Source organism: Perna viridis, chromosome 8, assembly GCF_037379345.1.
Source record: "Perna viridis isolate PV_CMFRI_1.1 ecotype Kerala chromosome 8, ASM3737934v1, whole genome shotgun sequence".
Lineage (NCBI taxonomy): Eukaryota > Metazoa > Mollusca > Bivalvia > Mytilida > Mytilidae > Perna > Perna viridis.
The window spans coordinates 14,749,248-14,766,530 of NC_142452.1; the positions used below are offsets into that span (position 1 = coordinate 14,749,248).

Below are 17,283 nucleotides of genomic sequence, written 5' to 3' on the forward strand. Positions count from 1 at the left end.
TTCTCTTTTATCATTCGAGTAATCGTATGCTTGAGAAGACAACATGTTTCGGTGATTTGAAAAACATGATCGTAGAAATTTTACGAAATATTATTTGTTTGCATATTATTTGCAGTGCTTTTGTCAATACCAAACCGACTTAGTGACGTCACGAGCCCATCGGAAGCTATCGGTAAAAATCAATAAAGTCTGCTTATAATCTTCCTTCAGATAGGAGAGTTCTGAAAGATTGCTATCTACATATACTTTGAACTTTGCATAGGCTTGAGCATTTTATAAAAGCGCATTTTGCATTAAAGGTTATTTATTTTTGTTTGCGTGGGTATGATAAGAGCCCAACTTAATGAAAAGGTGGTGTTTCCCTTTAAATGTCTGATTAAACGCAAAATGAGTTCAGACTGTAAAAAATGCCATTAAACGCAAAATAAGTTTAGTCAGTCAAAATACGTCTGATTAAACGCAAATTGGGTTTAGTCAGTCCAAAAACGTCTGATTAAACAGAAATAGGGTTTGGTCAGCCCCAAAAACGTCTGATTAAACGAGAAACACGTTTAATCAGTCAAAAAATGTCTGATTAAATGCAAAAAAGTTCAGACAGTTGAAAAGTGACTTATTCAGTCCAATTTTAACTTAAAAAGTTACTACAAAAGGCTGTACCAACATTATCAGTCTACCTCAGTCATATTGACAGGTATTATCAGTTATATATAGACTGTATCAGTTAAAATAAGACTGACTATGGTACGGACAGTCGTTTTTTGTTGTTGTTTGGTACAGTAGTGATATCATACAAGGTTTAGTGTTCCTGGAAATAATCATTTATAATATACATTAAAGAATAACGTAGTGGTATCATATTAGTGGTGTTTCACAATCATTCATCGTTATTGGTAATTGTTTTGCTACACTAACATGTATACCTTTTCCACCAAAGGAAAACGCTCGATTTATTTTTTCTAGATCTTCTATCAATATATTTTACGTGTAACATTAAAAAAAATGACATTATTTACCTAGTTACTTTTCCATAATTAAGACAATACTTCTAAGATTTTTTACAAAATAAAAGTAAGTAATTCTGAGATCGTAATCGGTTTTATCTTTAAATGAAATATGACAATTTATACGGGAAATTAATATAATATCTTGGTTCATACGAGCCCTCCGAACTTTCGGAGCATAAACTATTCTATAAATAGTTAAGAATGGTTAAAAAAGGGTCTTGTTACTAACGTGTAGATATTGTTAAGTCATATTGATTTTTATAAGGTTATTGAGACATGAGTAGACTTGATAGAATCACTTAGGAGAAGTGCCCTTCTCGGGTTGCCATAGAATGTGTAGTTTGCTTTGAAAGTTCTTACAAGAGTAAGAACCATTGGTAGTTACTGCACTAGCACTAGTGATCAAACATAAAGATTTGATATACATTATAAGCGACTTTTTAAAATTTAGAATAACTTGTATTTATAAATGTTATCATTAATGTATTGAAATGCAATCATCACATTAACTAGTATGAAAACTGAATGCCAAATTAGCCTGCCTAATTGACCAATGTGTTGTCTAGCACAAAGTACGATGCACTTGTACGCATGGTCAGATAATGAAAATCTGCCAGGCAGCTTGTGAAAAACTTCTATTCAATAGAGAAAAAGTACTGATATTGTGAAACATAACAAATACACCTGTGTATAACCTTATTACAAAATAATAAATACATTCAGAAATCAGCAACAGGTCTTCAACAGGTGTAAACGACAACAAAAGTAATTTAACCCTAAGCATACTATTATATATATATTAACTAAATGCTACTTGTATATACTAATTCTCTGATATACCAAAGAGGGTCATTAATTAAATTTACTTTATGACACCACTGAGCATTTTATATAAATAAAAAAAGTATGAATGTCTGCAAGGACAGGACCATTTTTGCAGATTTGATGTAAACTTATTCCGCAATATAAGTGCACTAAAATTTGTATGGGACTATTTTTGCATACTTTCTAAAATCATTGGTCAAGGAGACCTAGGTAAAGGACATGACTCTTAAAATCAATTATATATTTGTATCATATTCAATTTCACCCATGATTTTCAAGCTTTCATTTGAAAGAGAATGAAATAAATCCAAGTTACTTTGATGCTTACATTAGATTAAATTAGTATCAATGATCATACTATTCTCATAACACAATTACTCAATGAATTTCTTGTAACCTGCTTGTTTCAAATGTTACTTTTGAGGTTTTCAAATATGGCACATTTTTTAAGAAAGGGTAATCAAGGGAACCAAGGTTATAGCGGTAATGCAAAGAATGGACAAAGACCAGACATAGAAAACAGACATACACAACAAAGAACATAAAGTAACTAAAATCATACATATAAAAGTAACAAAAGCAATTGACCAACTCGGACTCCACTAAAAACTGGGAGCATGGAGCAGGTGCACCTGTAGTGTAAGCGTCCTCTGCTTTTCTAGGAAGACCCACCGAGTTGCTCATAAAAAAGTCAAGTCCGGGGTAGACAAACGAGGAAAGGAAAACTATGACCCGTTGAATAAATCAGTTTTCATGGTGGAGATGATACACCATAACGATCCACGAGTTCATTATGACGACCATAAAACTTCTGTAGTGATGACTTTAATCTTGTAGCAGCACAACCCTGTTCCAGAAGCCTATTTGTTAGAGTTTTAACGCGATACAAAAAGTCTGCGTAGTTTCGGCAAGATCTGGCAGAACGTATGAGTTGTGATATAAACATTCCATACGCAGGTGCCATCACGTTTGTCGTAAAGTTTGGTCTTATTTAGTAATCTTAATTTAAGATTTTTAACAAAGGGTGCTTGTTTATATGTGACAAGACGTTGGGTGCAATGTTGTATAATTCACGTTGGTTAATTCTAATTTTGTTTATGATGTTTTATTTCTTAAACATAGTTTTGGCAGTTTCGATGGCCTTTTGGTTGCATGCTTGCCTTGAGTGACAGAGGTTAAAAAAAAACAACATTAAACATCGCTGTTACTAAAAAAAAAGATGGTAAACTTAGTCGATAATACGTAGTATTTGGTAGAGATTGCCCATACTATGAAAAAATCGATTCCAAATATTTTTCAAATATACTGAAGATGTCAAAATGCTGGAATTTTTCATCAAAAAATACTAGTCGGGTATGGTGGACGCGTGTATCTATATACGATCGATTTGTTCCAATGATAACAAATTGTGCCCCACTTCTCGCTGATCTATTATTTCCCTTTCCCTTTCACCAACATTAAACACCTTAGTTCCCTTGATTACTCTGATCCAAATGGAAAAAAATCGTTTAGATAGATTTTTTTATCTCAGTTTTCCCTTTTCAGATCACGTACAATCATATTTTCGAGGATTCTATAAGTGCACCGTATTTATCCCAAAGAAATTGAGGTAAAGGGCATTACATGCACAATACGTCGGCTTGTATCTTGACCTACACCTAGAGATCAAATGTCTGAGGAAAGCCCGTGGCCAAACTATATGACAAACCCGATTATTTTTCTTTCCATAATGTCACCCTTAAGCCCTTAAGCACCGGCGTATGGAAATTTCATATCACACATGCAAAACTTCTCACATTTAAGCTTCTGTAAATGTTATGTTGCTACCAGATTGAAGTCATCACGAATTCATGGATCGTTATGGTGTTAGCACCATGAGAACCGCTTTGTTCACCATGTTTTCTTCGTCTACCCGGACATTTCATTTTCATTATATGAACAACTCTGTGGGTGTTTCTAGAAAAGCAATGGACGATTACCCTACCAGTGCACCTGACCTGCTTCCTTTTTTTTTTAAAATCTGGGTTATTCATTTACTTTTATTTCTTTGTACGTATTAGTTTGGATCTGTCATATTCTTTGTTGCGTGTGTCTGCTTTCCCTGTGTAGTCTTTATCAATGGAATACGTTCTTATGATTTCCGCTCAAATCTAGGTTTGTTTGAATTTTATTGTTTCAGCCTCAAGAGAAAAAGGAATGATGCTGATCTATACAGGTACATGTTAAAAGGGAAAAAAATAACATCCTGTTGCAGATTGACTCTTCATCCATGCAGAATAAGTAAGTTTTATTTCATTCACATTAAAAAAGATACAAACCTGTGACATGAAATTACAATGCTATTTAAATTAAAAAAAACTAATTATTCAAATGATATTTAAAGAAAAAATAAATCTTCTTACATGAAGTAAATTTTCGCACATTTACACCAAATATTTAACAATGCCCTTTGAAAGGTTACTGATGCTCCGAATATACAATGCAAAGGGTATTTTCTGAGTTTGCACTATGACCACGACGTCATTAGATTTAGGATTTATTTACAAACATGTCGATGTCACAATGATATTTAAAATCAGTAATTGATAAATACTAGTATTCGAGTTACACATCTTCAATTACAGATCGTGTAACAACTTCATCTACCGCTAATTCGACTGTATACTTACACGAAGAAGTCGTTTCTATAGTAATATACCTAAACTCACTCTATGTAAGTTTTTGTTAGAAGGGTTTATGCTTATAATGAAAATATCATGTTACATGAACAACCCTCAAGACAATTAGGCGTGATCTGCCAACCATTAATTTGATAACTATACATATTTTTCAGAATAGTATACCGTCCAAGAGCAGAATACTACCCACACAGATGAATACGGACATTTCGACGTAATTGATATTCATGCATGTTTAGTTACCTTATAATGCTGATGCATGTTTAAAAAAAACAAAACCAACATTAAATTAAAAGAAACAATAATTTTTAGCCATACTGTGCTTATATTGAATTGTAATTAAATTAAAAATTTTTCATGGTGGGCCCTTTTATTTGTGAAGTTATAGTTTGAAGTTACTGGCATTGTTGGTGCTATGGAGTATAATGACTTCAGTATAACATTAAATTGACCATTTTTTCCTTGTTTTTTTCAAATAAGTGAGATGTACTAAACGGTTTTATCCGTTTTTTAAAAGGACTAAGAGGCTGCAAGTGACTACAAAGAACATCTATGTATAGCGGTGCATCATATACATTAAAAACTTACAGATAACATTTAATGGCCTGTCGACTCATACGTTAAACCTGCTATGATCGCGATAAGATTTTCGAAGGCGGTTACTTCTTTTCTTACAGGATTTTAAGAGTTTAGCACCATTAGAAGTACTAATATAAAATTGAAAGATCAGATTTCACGTTCTCTAGCGAGGCACAGTCGAGTTTATCCAAGGTTAATCAAAAAGTATATTGACTTTTTACGTCTTCGTCTCATAGTTAAAAATAGTTTTAACAAAAAAAAAAAAGAAATCAAATTTTACAAAAAATATGTACATTAATCTTTTCCCGCAAAATTCGTTCTACTAAAGACTTGTTTCACAAGTCGTTGTTATCAATTTAAATTAATAAACGTTTGCCATTTTTTTTAATTAAATGCATTTAAAATGCTTTGACTTATTAAAAACTGACGCTGTTCTTGTTGTTAATGCATGATATAACTATGGTAAAGGCACTAGTTCAGGTAATCAAATGAATGAAAGATCAAGTGTACAATTTGTAATAAATGTCAAGACACAATTATCCTTTGACTGGATTCCTGTTGTTAAGCATCCCTTTTTGAGTATAGGAGACAGAGTTAATATATATCTTCTTAAATATTTCAATTTGAAAATACACAAAGATTTATTTGCATAATTATTTGCCATAAAAGCAAACACAGAATTAGCAACAAGCATCATGGAATAGCGTATATCTATTGGAAACAAATGAAAAACCGAACAAATATTTGATTAGCTCGAAATAAACACTTGCATGAACAAGGCAGACAAATTGTATAAACAAGTATAAAGTGGTTATGTATACTAAAACAAATATTGGCCCTCTCTTAGTGTAAAATTTTTACCAACTTATTTTCTCTCTAAAATGTGTGTTTTGACACTGAGGTATATATTAAGAACAACTTATATACCTGCGTATCTAGTGTTCATATTACATCTCATACGTTATGCCAGAGCATACTGCACATACTTTTTTGTATCGCGATAGAATTCTAACAAATAGGCTTCTGGAACAGGGTTATGTTGCTACAAGATTGAACTCATCACAATAAAAGTTTTATGGTCGTCATCATGAACTCGTGGATGTATCTCGGTGTAGCCATTTGCGCCATGAAAACTGATTTGTTTGTCATAAGTTTCCTTCTCTCTTTCGTTTACCCCGGATTTGACTTTCTATGAGCAACTCGGCGAGTGTTTCTAGAAAAGCAGAGGACGCTTACCCTACAGGTGCACCTGGTCCATGCTCCCAGTCTTTAGTTCGCTTGCTTTTGTGACTTTATGATTTTACTTACTTTATGTTCTTTTATTGTGTATGTCTGTTTTCCATGTCTGGTATTTGTCCCTGGATTACATTCTTTTTTTATTAAGGCTATTGATTAACCTTGGTTCCCTTGATTACTCTTATAAATCATTGTAACGTTCAATGAAAGAAAAGTCACGAAATTCAAAATTGAATTGAATTTACTAAACAATATATTGAAAATATAAATCATTAGTGAATAATGCAATATTAAGTTGTGGGAGTACATGTCAATATTTTTATATAAGTTGTATGACCTCCTCCGTACTTAGTAATAACTTAGCTTAATTTTTGCTATACTATCAACGCCCTTTTATGATGTGAATTTATAATTTGCAAACGATTAAATTTGAAATTCCGTCAAAGACTAACAACACGTGTTTTTGATAGTTATAACACGCACTAAAATGCATTATATATATGAAATTATTAAAAAAAACGTGTTGAGTTTGGGTTAAAGCCATTACAACGACCTTTATGATTTAAACAATGATTTCCCCGAATTACCTTTGAATTGTTGTGTAGGAAGGAAAATCACCTGTTAATAAATGTACGAACTTTACAAAAAAACCTATACAGTACAATAAACTGATCTACAATTTCGCAAGTGTGGAAGCGGATATTAAAGATTGAAAAAAGAAAACGTCGACTGTAGAAAATAGAATCGCAAGTAACAATATATATCTTTAATGGCAAGTATTGTGTACATGTATATACTCAGGGTCACAAAAGTATTATCAGCCTATTTCACAGAAATATTATGCTATTTTAATACTGCTCATCGAGCTATACAAACTGGCAGAAATTAAGGCTAATTAGTTTATTATATGGTTTATGTTGTCAATGAAGTTTGGCTTATATAAAATATTTTAGATTACAAATAATAACTATGGCAGAATAATATATATTTTAGATTATGCAATTACATACAGCGTTTCATGTCAAACCTACTCGAAGTTTTTCTGACCTCTAAGCGTATTTTGTTTAATATGTCATTTTAGTTTGCACTGTATAAATACTGATAGGGAGTTATTCATTTCATACTGTGATCGTCATTCTAGTTTTTAAAAAATAATAATAGAAAAAGAAACAGATATAATGAAACACAACAAATGCACCAGAGCATAGCCTTATAAAAATAGCAAATGCTTACTTCAAATTACCCGACATATAGTGTGCAGGTTGTTTTCATATCATTGTTTTTAGTGGATGTACTGCACATTGTAATTACGTGAATGCTTAAATGTGTCTAGCTTAAATCGAAATTCATTGTAGTCTTTAATTAATATTCGTCAGGGTAATATACCAAAATTTTTCATCGGTTGTTATATGGTGCATAATTATTTATGGTGGCGGAGAATAAAAAAAATGAAAATAATTCAAATAAAACGCAAAACAAACGAAAAAAAAAGGAAAAAAATAAAGAAACCAAAGATACAATAGCATCTATAGAGTAAGTAACCAGTAGCACACAACGAAGAAATATCATACTAATGTGATTTTGTAGAGTGCTGACATTTTACGACTGATCATTTTAAAACTAATATTTAGAGTATTTTCACCATAGGCATGGAAATGTTTTTCAAAGGGCCATAGTTTTCCTTCCCTCGTTTGTCTACCCCGGACTTGACTTTGTATGAGCAACTCGGCGGGTGTTTCTAGAAAAGCAGAGGACGCTTACCCTACCGGTGCACATGGTCCATGCTCCCAGGTTTTAGTGGAGTCCGAGTTGCTCATTTACTTTTGTTACTTTGTATGTATGATTTTAGTTACTTTATGTTCTTTGTTGTGTATGTCTGTTTTCCATGTCTGGTCTTTGTCCCTGGATTACATTCTTTTGATTACCGCTATAACCTTGGTTCCCTTGATTACACTTTCATATAGTCTCGATTTTAGTGATCCAATAATATTTCCTTATGATATAGTATATCATGATAATTGATAGAAAAACTACAATTTTATATGTAATTGTAGTAAAATATAGGATAGTTTCAATTGGTTTACACATCGTACAATCATTTTTTTTAAAAATCAAATGGTCTAACTAATTCTAAATTGTTGCATAAGTTTTTATACAATTTTTGATTAACATGATTGGTGTCATTTTTATCACTATTAGATAACTTGAATATAGGTGGAGTGTGCACATCTTCTAAAATTACTTTCCTCTTTTATGTTTAGTTTTCCTATGCCAAGTTGCTATCCAAAAGACTGTCTCTACTGGCTACATGATCCTACTAGAAATTTGCAAGTCTGTTATCAAGACTTTGATTTCAAGTAATTAAGAGTTAGGCAATGGATACAAAAAGAGAGAATTTTACTTGCTTTTTAAGGAATTTTATTCCAATCAAGCAAATTCCAAAGAATGTATTTTCTAAACGACCTTTTCTCTCTATGTGCAGTATCTCAAAGTATATTTCCCCTTATGAAATGGTCGGTCTCGTATCATATCTTTTATTAGTGCGATTACGAACTTCGGTACATATCTTAACCCGGCGATCAATTTTACAAAACTGTGCATACAAGACAAGAGAAAAAGTGGAATTTCGAAATATTGGTGATACGTCAATTATCACTTTGTTTTTGTTTTTCTTTTTAGTTATGTTCTTTGTTGTGTACGTCTGTTTTCCATGTCTGGTCTTTGTCCCTGGATTACATTCTTTTGATTATCGCTTTTGATTAACCTTGGTTCCCTTGATTACCCCTTAAAAATTGTCATAATAAGCTTGTGACTATGTGAAATTACTTTTATAATTACACTATTACGCAATACACATTTTAGCCAACGAAATAATTTTTGGGATAAAAAATGTAGAAGTCTTTAACAGATATATTTTGTTTTTGTTTTTGTTTTGCTTTTGACTATTGTCTGATTCACGTTTACCATGGGTCGATGAGCTTGTTTAATATGCATTTTTACGAGGATAATTCTTTGGCTCTACCCAAGCCCTACCTCATGGAAGTATACGTCACGCATTTTCAACGATTGACACGATAGTAAGTATTCAACAAGATAGCCCTTCAAGACATTTATTTTTAAACTTTATATGGAATAAAAGGAGGATTTTTAAAATCATATATGTATAGAACATGTACCCCATACATATAGTGCCCGCATTATTGACATTCCATTCCTCATTATTAATATTATACATGTATCTCTCTTTTTCCATTTTTAAAATAATTTGGATAAATATACCAGTACTCTTTTTTGTAAAACATAAACCATACATTGGAAACCATTCGATGCCGCAAAACGCTAGTTTTCATAGACATAGCATGACGGTTTCGATTGGTTTATAAAGTGAACAAATAATTATACATTAAAATGCAAATGTTCTCATTACCCTTGATACAAAACTAAGTAATTAAACATACTTATCTTTTAACACTGCTTTGACCGATAGAAGAAAAAAAATTGGAGCAGTAGATATATGAAATTTCACATAAAAATAATAATAATAATAATAAATAATAATGAATAATAATAATACAAAACCGACAGTGACATCACATGCCCTGGAAGCATATACTGCTCCACCAAATTAAAAGGCAAGGAAAAACCATCAACAAACACCAAATGAATAATAAATTTAGTAAAACATACATTAATACTTCTTAAAAAAGAAAACCCAGCTTGAAAGCAAGTGCTGAAGTATTTCTGTAATTTCTTGTTTCGTTAATGTTTAGTTCTATATGTAATTATATTTATTCGGTAGTCTTTATTACATAGTTGATCGTCTTTGCTTTCAATTTCCAATTTTGGGATCTGGTGTCTCCGAATTGTTATTCTGTTTTCATGCTACCGTAATATGTGCTGAAAACGAAGGGCATCATATAATAATTAACTGAAATCTTTAATTAGAATTCTTTTATTTACAAGCTTGGTGATAAAAAAAAAGCAATTGTTTGTAGTAAGTTGTATATGAGGATTTCCAAATCCGTCTGTTCCCTCCTCCTGTCCATCTCTGCTGAGTCTGTTTAGGTGAAATCGTTTTATGAAGTCAACCTAAAAAAAGAGGGTTATAATATAGAAACTAGAAAACATTTAATTGAGAAAATAAAATAAATGCTAAGTACTTTGTTGACGATAAGCCCTCTAAACACAGATAGACCACAAATTTATTTTTAGATTATGTCCTTCATTATTTTGTCCATAGGAAAATGACCGTCGTTGCCTTCCTCCGATTTACGGGCAATAGATTTGTTGAAATGATTTCTTAGGAATAGTTATATATATAATTAACTACAACGATTGAAAAGTTAAAATCAATTGTTCTCAAAACGATTAAAAAAACATCATCGCAAGCTGTATGCTTTTTAGAAATATGAGATTAAAAAAAATAATAGTAAAATAAAAAAAAAATAATAATAATAAATAAATAATAAAATAAAAAAAATAACACAATGTTAGATTTTTCTGAATGGTCACCTTTAGGCTATTGTATAATGAATTTTCGCTCATACTTTTTTTTTATTTCAATTGGTATTGCAATTAATTTTTCAAATTTACAGCTTAATCTCTCAAACGAAAAAAGATTAGAATTAAATATTTAACTTACAAAAATCATTTCACGTGTATAGAAAAAAATGTTTTATTTCATATTTTATGTTGCTAATGTAAGATGTCATAAAAACTTCCAAAGATGTCAGCACGATCACATGAAACTGTTGGAGTGTCAAATTGGACAAGTAGCCCTCATTTGCCATGTATATAACCATTTCTCTATCGAATTTTATCATGGTTAATCAAGTCATGGATTGTCCTTACAATTCGACTTATTTGATTTCAGGCTTCATCATAACATAATGGAAGGTACTTACACTGTTAAGATGTAACTAGTACATATATTCTTGTAGCAACCCCGACATGTCCGACCATTATATTTGTAGAGAGTTGGATATTTACAATTTGATGACCAGTTCTGCTCCCCACAGTTTAAAATCGGACAGCCTCTGTTGAAGTAGGTTTCATATAATGACACAGAATGGCCTAAAAAGAGATTACTAAATTGAATAGATATTGTAAACGGATATACGGATTTTTATCTTAAGTTATTTTTCTAATCGCAAAGGGATATTTTTTACCAAATATTACACGAACTTGGAATATCTAGTAAAACAACTTAATTAAACAGAGACTGCTATATTATCTCTTTCTGCCTGTGAAAATAGTTTTTATTTGTAACTTCAACACACAAGATCATGATTTCCTTGTCCATAACACAAATCTCTAACCTCATTTCTTCATTTTGTAGACAAAACGTTCACGATCGAAGGAGAATCTTACAGTTATCGTTATATTTGCATTTACAATATTAAATAATAAATCAAAGTTAGAGGCGAATAAGTTCAAATAAGTTCTGTAATTCAGTTTTACAATAAAGATAACAAATAATCTAATCAACAGTAGTTACTTACATTGCGGCAAATATCCTGCTAAAGCAATCACAATGAAAATGGTAAAGCAAATCATACTTATTTGTACACTGAAAGGTACTATTAATTTGAATTTTGAATTTATTTCCAGAAATTTGCATTTATATACCTGTTCTTGAACCAGTTTCTCCCAATTTGTTTGGTCACTTGAAGTAGATTCTGGAAGTGAATCATTTGTAAATACAAAATTATTCCTGACATTCATATTACAGCAACCACAACAATCTGACACATGTACATATATATATATATCATATATCCCTAAAGTATATAAAGTAGTAAACTGATCATAATATAAGTAAAAAGTACATGATTACATTAGGAATGACGGGTCTTTCGGTACAGACCAAAGTTTATGGCAATGATGTGATAACTTACACAGCCTCACGCCAGATGTCATAAGTTACTTTGATCTATGAAGCAGTTGACTTGTTTCTGACGTTTTCTTATGTATAATGTTAATGTTAACGTCCATCAGATACGATAAGAACCATGTACTATTACGTCCTCCTCTTTTTAGAATGTAAATATACACCTACGAACATAAGTCCAATTTTTTTTTTCAGGAAAGCACTGCTTTGAAATATACGTCAATATAGTGTTACCTTATGTAATAGATTTTTTTTTGTAAATAGGCACTGCCTTTGTGAATTTACCAATTTTATATAAGTAATATATATATATATTCAAAAACAAACGTCTCAGGATGGGACGACTCTATTTGCTACACTGCTCCATCGGATCAAATTGATATAGAGAAGATATATAAACGTATAGAAAGGTCTGAAAAATTCCCAACGATGTTAGAACTGTCAAATTTGCGATGCAAATTTTTGGTCGTTCCCTCCGCCTGTAAATAATTTATTCTTTACCTTTAATCTAGTTGTAACTGAATCACTCCCATTGTCATAAGGTCGCAAATTAAGCCATTAGCCATGCTTCGTCACCCACGTTTTGCATTTACATCGTTTGTAACACTATACAAAGCAGCAAGTGTCGTTCATAATTTATACATATTTTGAAGAAAACAAAGGAATATATTCGAAATGAAGGTCTTGCTAGTTTTCAGTATTTTTTATTTATTCCCCATTTAATAAGAGGTAGGTATAAACTTAATGTGGTACATTATATAAAGTGAATGCTTTAAATGTCATTTTTTTTATTCACTTTAATTGATATAAACTAAATTCTCAATATTAAATTAGAAAATCATATAGGTATAGCAACAGCAATCACAGGAAACTGAATAGAAAGTTAGTAGATGGTCATAGTGTTTGTAAATTTAATTTTAACGTACTCTAAAGTTATGCTTAACTAAAACAAAAGAATAAAAAAGAATCATTTCGATAAAAACAAATGTAAACACACGAACGTTTAGAACCTCATTTAATATAAATTTAAGGAATGTGACATGAATGCCATTGAATGTTTCTTTTCTTATAACCATAAATAAAAGGCGAAAACATGATTATAACGTCATAAATAAAAGCCAGCCTAAATCAGCCTTTTAGTTAAACATATTTTCTTTTGCGTTTTTGCAGGTCAAGAGCTAACTTCTTTTGGAGTTCCACTTGCTGAAACATACCTTAACAGGGGATGTCCTTTCCTGAATTGTCCATATATGTCCTGTCCGTTCCGGTGTAAAATGGCAACCTTATATAGATATAATGGAAGACTATATAGAGAATGTCATATCAATATCTGCTCCCGTTACATCCATCCTGTGAATTATGATAAAAGCGGTATGTATCAATATGATTAGGAAGTGAAATATGGAGAATTTACTATAGACCATTCGCGTGAATTAAAATCACAAATGACTATAAAAGAAAAAAAATCAAAATTCGCACCAACCCTGGTTATATTTAAATAAAAACTCGTGCTTTGCATTTGTGCTTAGAAGAACAAAACTCATGTAAGTATATGCGACTTGTTGTTTAACCAAAACAGTTTAACATGATCGCCTATGATAATAATACGTTTATGTGGAAGTTACTATACATAAATTGATCAATTTAATTGTAAGATGTTCTAAGAAAATGTCTTTTTTTCTTTTCAGACTTGACACCCAGGATATGAAGACGTAACGATTCAAGTTGAATAGACGAATTCCATCATCATTTATACAAAATATTACTACAATTTTTTTTATATTGTTTGTAAATAAAGGCTTTTTACCTATTTTTAACTGCTTTGTTTTGCCCTTATGTTTAATCGTTGTTGCGAACCAAAATTTAAAAAAAAAGTCTATTCAGCAAAAGAAACGGAAGTAGAAAATTAAAATAGTTAGGTGGGTAGTGAGCTAGTCTTGTTATGGTTATATGAAGTGAGTATTTACAGAATCAATATTAAATACGATTTAAATGACAAAAGTCAAAAAACAAAGACGAAGTAACAAAATGCACATACAACTTCACATGCTTACAAATAAGGATTACACATTAAAAAAATATTCAAAAAGGAATATAAAGCAGAAAAAATCAAACAAACCAATTTTCAAAGGTTTGACAACATTGACATGTGTTTGATTTAGCAATTAGTTTTAAAGTCCTCCCCTCCTCGTCTCATGAATTGCATCGTTAATGTTCTTTTCGGTGAGATTTCTACTCGTTGATAGTAATGGAATTATAATTAATGCAGCGTAGTATATCTTTGATGAAATCGTTTTGCATTTAACGCTTGCTAATTATCTAATTATACAAGAAAATTGATGAACGTATGTATTATGTCAATTCTAGCAATTTTAAAAATCTCTAGATCAAACATATTGGTAAAACAACATAAAATATAGTAATATTTAGTATTTTTATATGTTTAATTAAATTTAATCGTGATAATTATTTAAAAAAAAAAAAACAAGCTAAAGCATAACTGACAATGTTTAATCAAATGCCAAGAACATGAAATTATTTCATGTTTCTTACTGCTTTGAATAAACATGCAGTCCTTTTATATTAAATATTTTTTATTGTTGAATAAAAAAAATAATATAAGTTAAACAACTATTGGTGTGTTTTTATGGAAGATTTTCTATAAAAAGAGTTCATACGTTTTTATCAATTATGACTATAATTACGATTGTATAATAATTTTGCAGTTTCATAAGCTTACTTTGACGGCTACATTTATATAAATAATATTTTATGAAAAGAAAGGTATGATCTATAATGTTATTTGGATCATCAATATCTCTAATACCTAAACACATTGTCTTTATGTGTAATGTGGGGGATGAAGACTACTTCTTACTGCATTCTTCGTTCTGTTTTTTATTGACAAGTTTAAAATAAAAGAACTACACAGGAAACGAGGTCTCGGTGTTTTAGGGCTTTTGAATTTAATCATATTGATAATTTAGGTAAATAATCTGTTTTATAAGTCTGACTATGAGGCTTATATTCTGTCACGTTTACGTGTAATTCACTTTTGGGAATATATTCTCGAAACAAACAAAATGTATTGGCAGATAAAAGTCGAAATCAATAAAACGCATAGGGAATTTTCTTTCAATTATTATGATACATGACAAATACTAGTTTAAACAATTGTGACGTGTTGCACTAGCAAATTACCAAAATATTCCACCTTACATGTAACACCTTGCAAGCCATATTCACAAAGCATATTTATTATGGTTGTAATTAATTAAGTATTAACTTAATCTAACAGAACAACTTATAGACTACAGAAGAATGAAGCTATGGTTGATGTGTTTATATCTTTTTTTTTGTTATATAGTAATATACTTTTTTATTTAATGCACTAAAAATAGATCACACTAATACGTCTACTTACAAATAGTTTTAATATAGTAAAGCTGCAATAGACACATTTGTTTGCTATACAGATGAGAGTTTTATTTAAAAGTAAAATTAAATTCTTTTGAAAAAAATAATCGTACACTTCTACAAGTCATCATACCATTTTTGGCAAACAAAATACTATGTGTATTAAAATAAAAGAAAAAAAAAACTAAACTACAACAAAACAAAACAAAGCAAATCAAAACAGAACGCAAAAAGTAAAAATAAACAGTAAAACCAAACAGAAAAAGGAAATAGAAAAAAATAATATGAGAGGAATGCACATCTAACACCCTTATAAAAACTTTTGACCAATGGCCTTGAAAAAAAAAAACGAATATGTTCAAGATTTTTGAAAAAGGACAACTTATTTACCAAATTTGGTCGAAGACATGGAAGGATGTTGATTCTTCAGTCTCCTGGAGCATATAATATACATTTTGAAAATATCGATTTCTTATTAAATTGCTTATTGTCCCCTTTATTTTACTTGCCCTCATCAATGTTTTAGAAAAAAAATATGTAAAAATTTCATTAAATTACATTCAGAAGTTTAGGAAAAGTAGCGAAAAGAAGAACGGAACCCCTTTGACTTATGGAAGTACAGACGGAAGTACGGACGGAAGTTCCTATCACTATAAACGACATCCGTGCAATACTTTATAAGCAGTTTTTCTTTTTTTGGTTAAAAATCTTTTGTTAAATGTATAGAAATCTATGCGCAGAACATTTGTATTTTGTTTTAATTTTTAAACTTATGATAAATTAATTCACATTTTAACAAATCCTTTGGTTATGGCCTAACCTGTACAACATAATGAAAATGACAGCAATACAATTTGAATTATGCACAGGTAGTGTAGAGGAGATTTGTCTCCTAGAAATATAACGATTTGTACATCTAATGTCTTTCATTATTCGGTAATGAACAATAAAATGCAGTATAGGCATATTGGTGATATTTGCATCTGATTGTTAAATAGAATATGGTTTATGCAGTATTATAGAATAAATACAGAGGAATACGTGTCCGTAAATCATTTTATACTACTAACATGTGTAATTCTAAATAACGTATCAAATTATTTTTACAATTGATATCTTTATTATTATGAATTGCAGTAATTAAGTACTACTACACATAATATAAGTAATTGGTAATCGACAACGCAATCACCTTCTTAAGGATGTTGTTCTCATTATGAATAAAGTAGATATACAATCATGAATTGCATTTTTCGATACTTTTTTTTGCATCTTTTGTGATTATAAGAACAGCATAACTGTTACATTGACAGACAGGACGATTACATGTAGTGTATATAAAGGAAGAAAATTACTACAAAAACAAACTAAAATACATGTAAATGTGTACTTTCCTTCATTGCTCTCTTTGTGAGGTTAGTAGTATAACTAAGTTTAACTTTATTTCTTAGTTTAATCAAATTTTAAAGTCATATCTAATATGAAGTCTTCATATCGTCAAACAGTATATGTCGGTAGAACCCCACCCTTAGCACCTGCGCACTGTCTCTTTTCTTTTGCTGTCCCTTCGAAACAAAACACTCATTTAAAAAAACATTTACGCGATGATTTAACGGCTGAGAGGTTATCTGGCTGAACTCAATGATAAAAATTC

At 30.6% G+C, this 17,283-nt stretch overlaps 1 long non-coding RNA gene across 1 annotated transcript in view; it reads left to right on the top strand.

Moving 5' to 3' along the window:
* The window catches only part of LOC148609465 (uncharacterized), a 28,165-nt gene extending 23,363 nt beyond the window's left edge, over window positions 1-4,802 (top strand). Inside the window, exon 4 of the long non-coding RNA XR_015914729.1 lies at window positions 4,663-4,802. This is a non-coding gene — a long non-coding RNA (uncharacterized LOC148609465). The remainder of the gene's footprint in view (window positions 1-4,662) is intronic.
* Window positions 4,803-17,283: the final 12,481 nt, after the last annotated feature.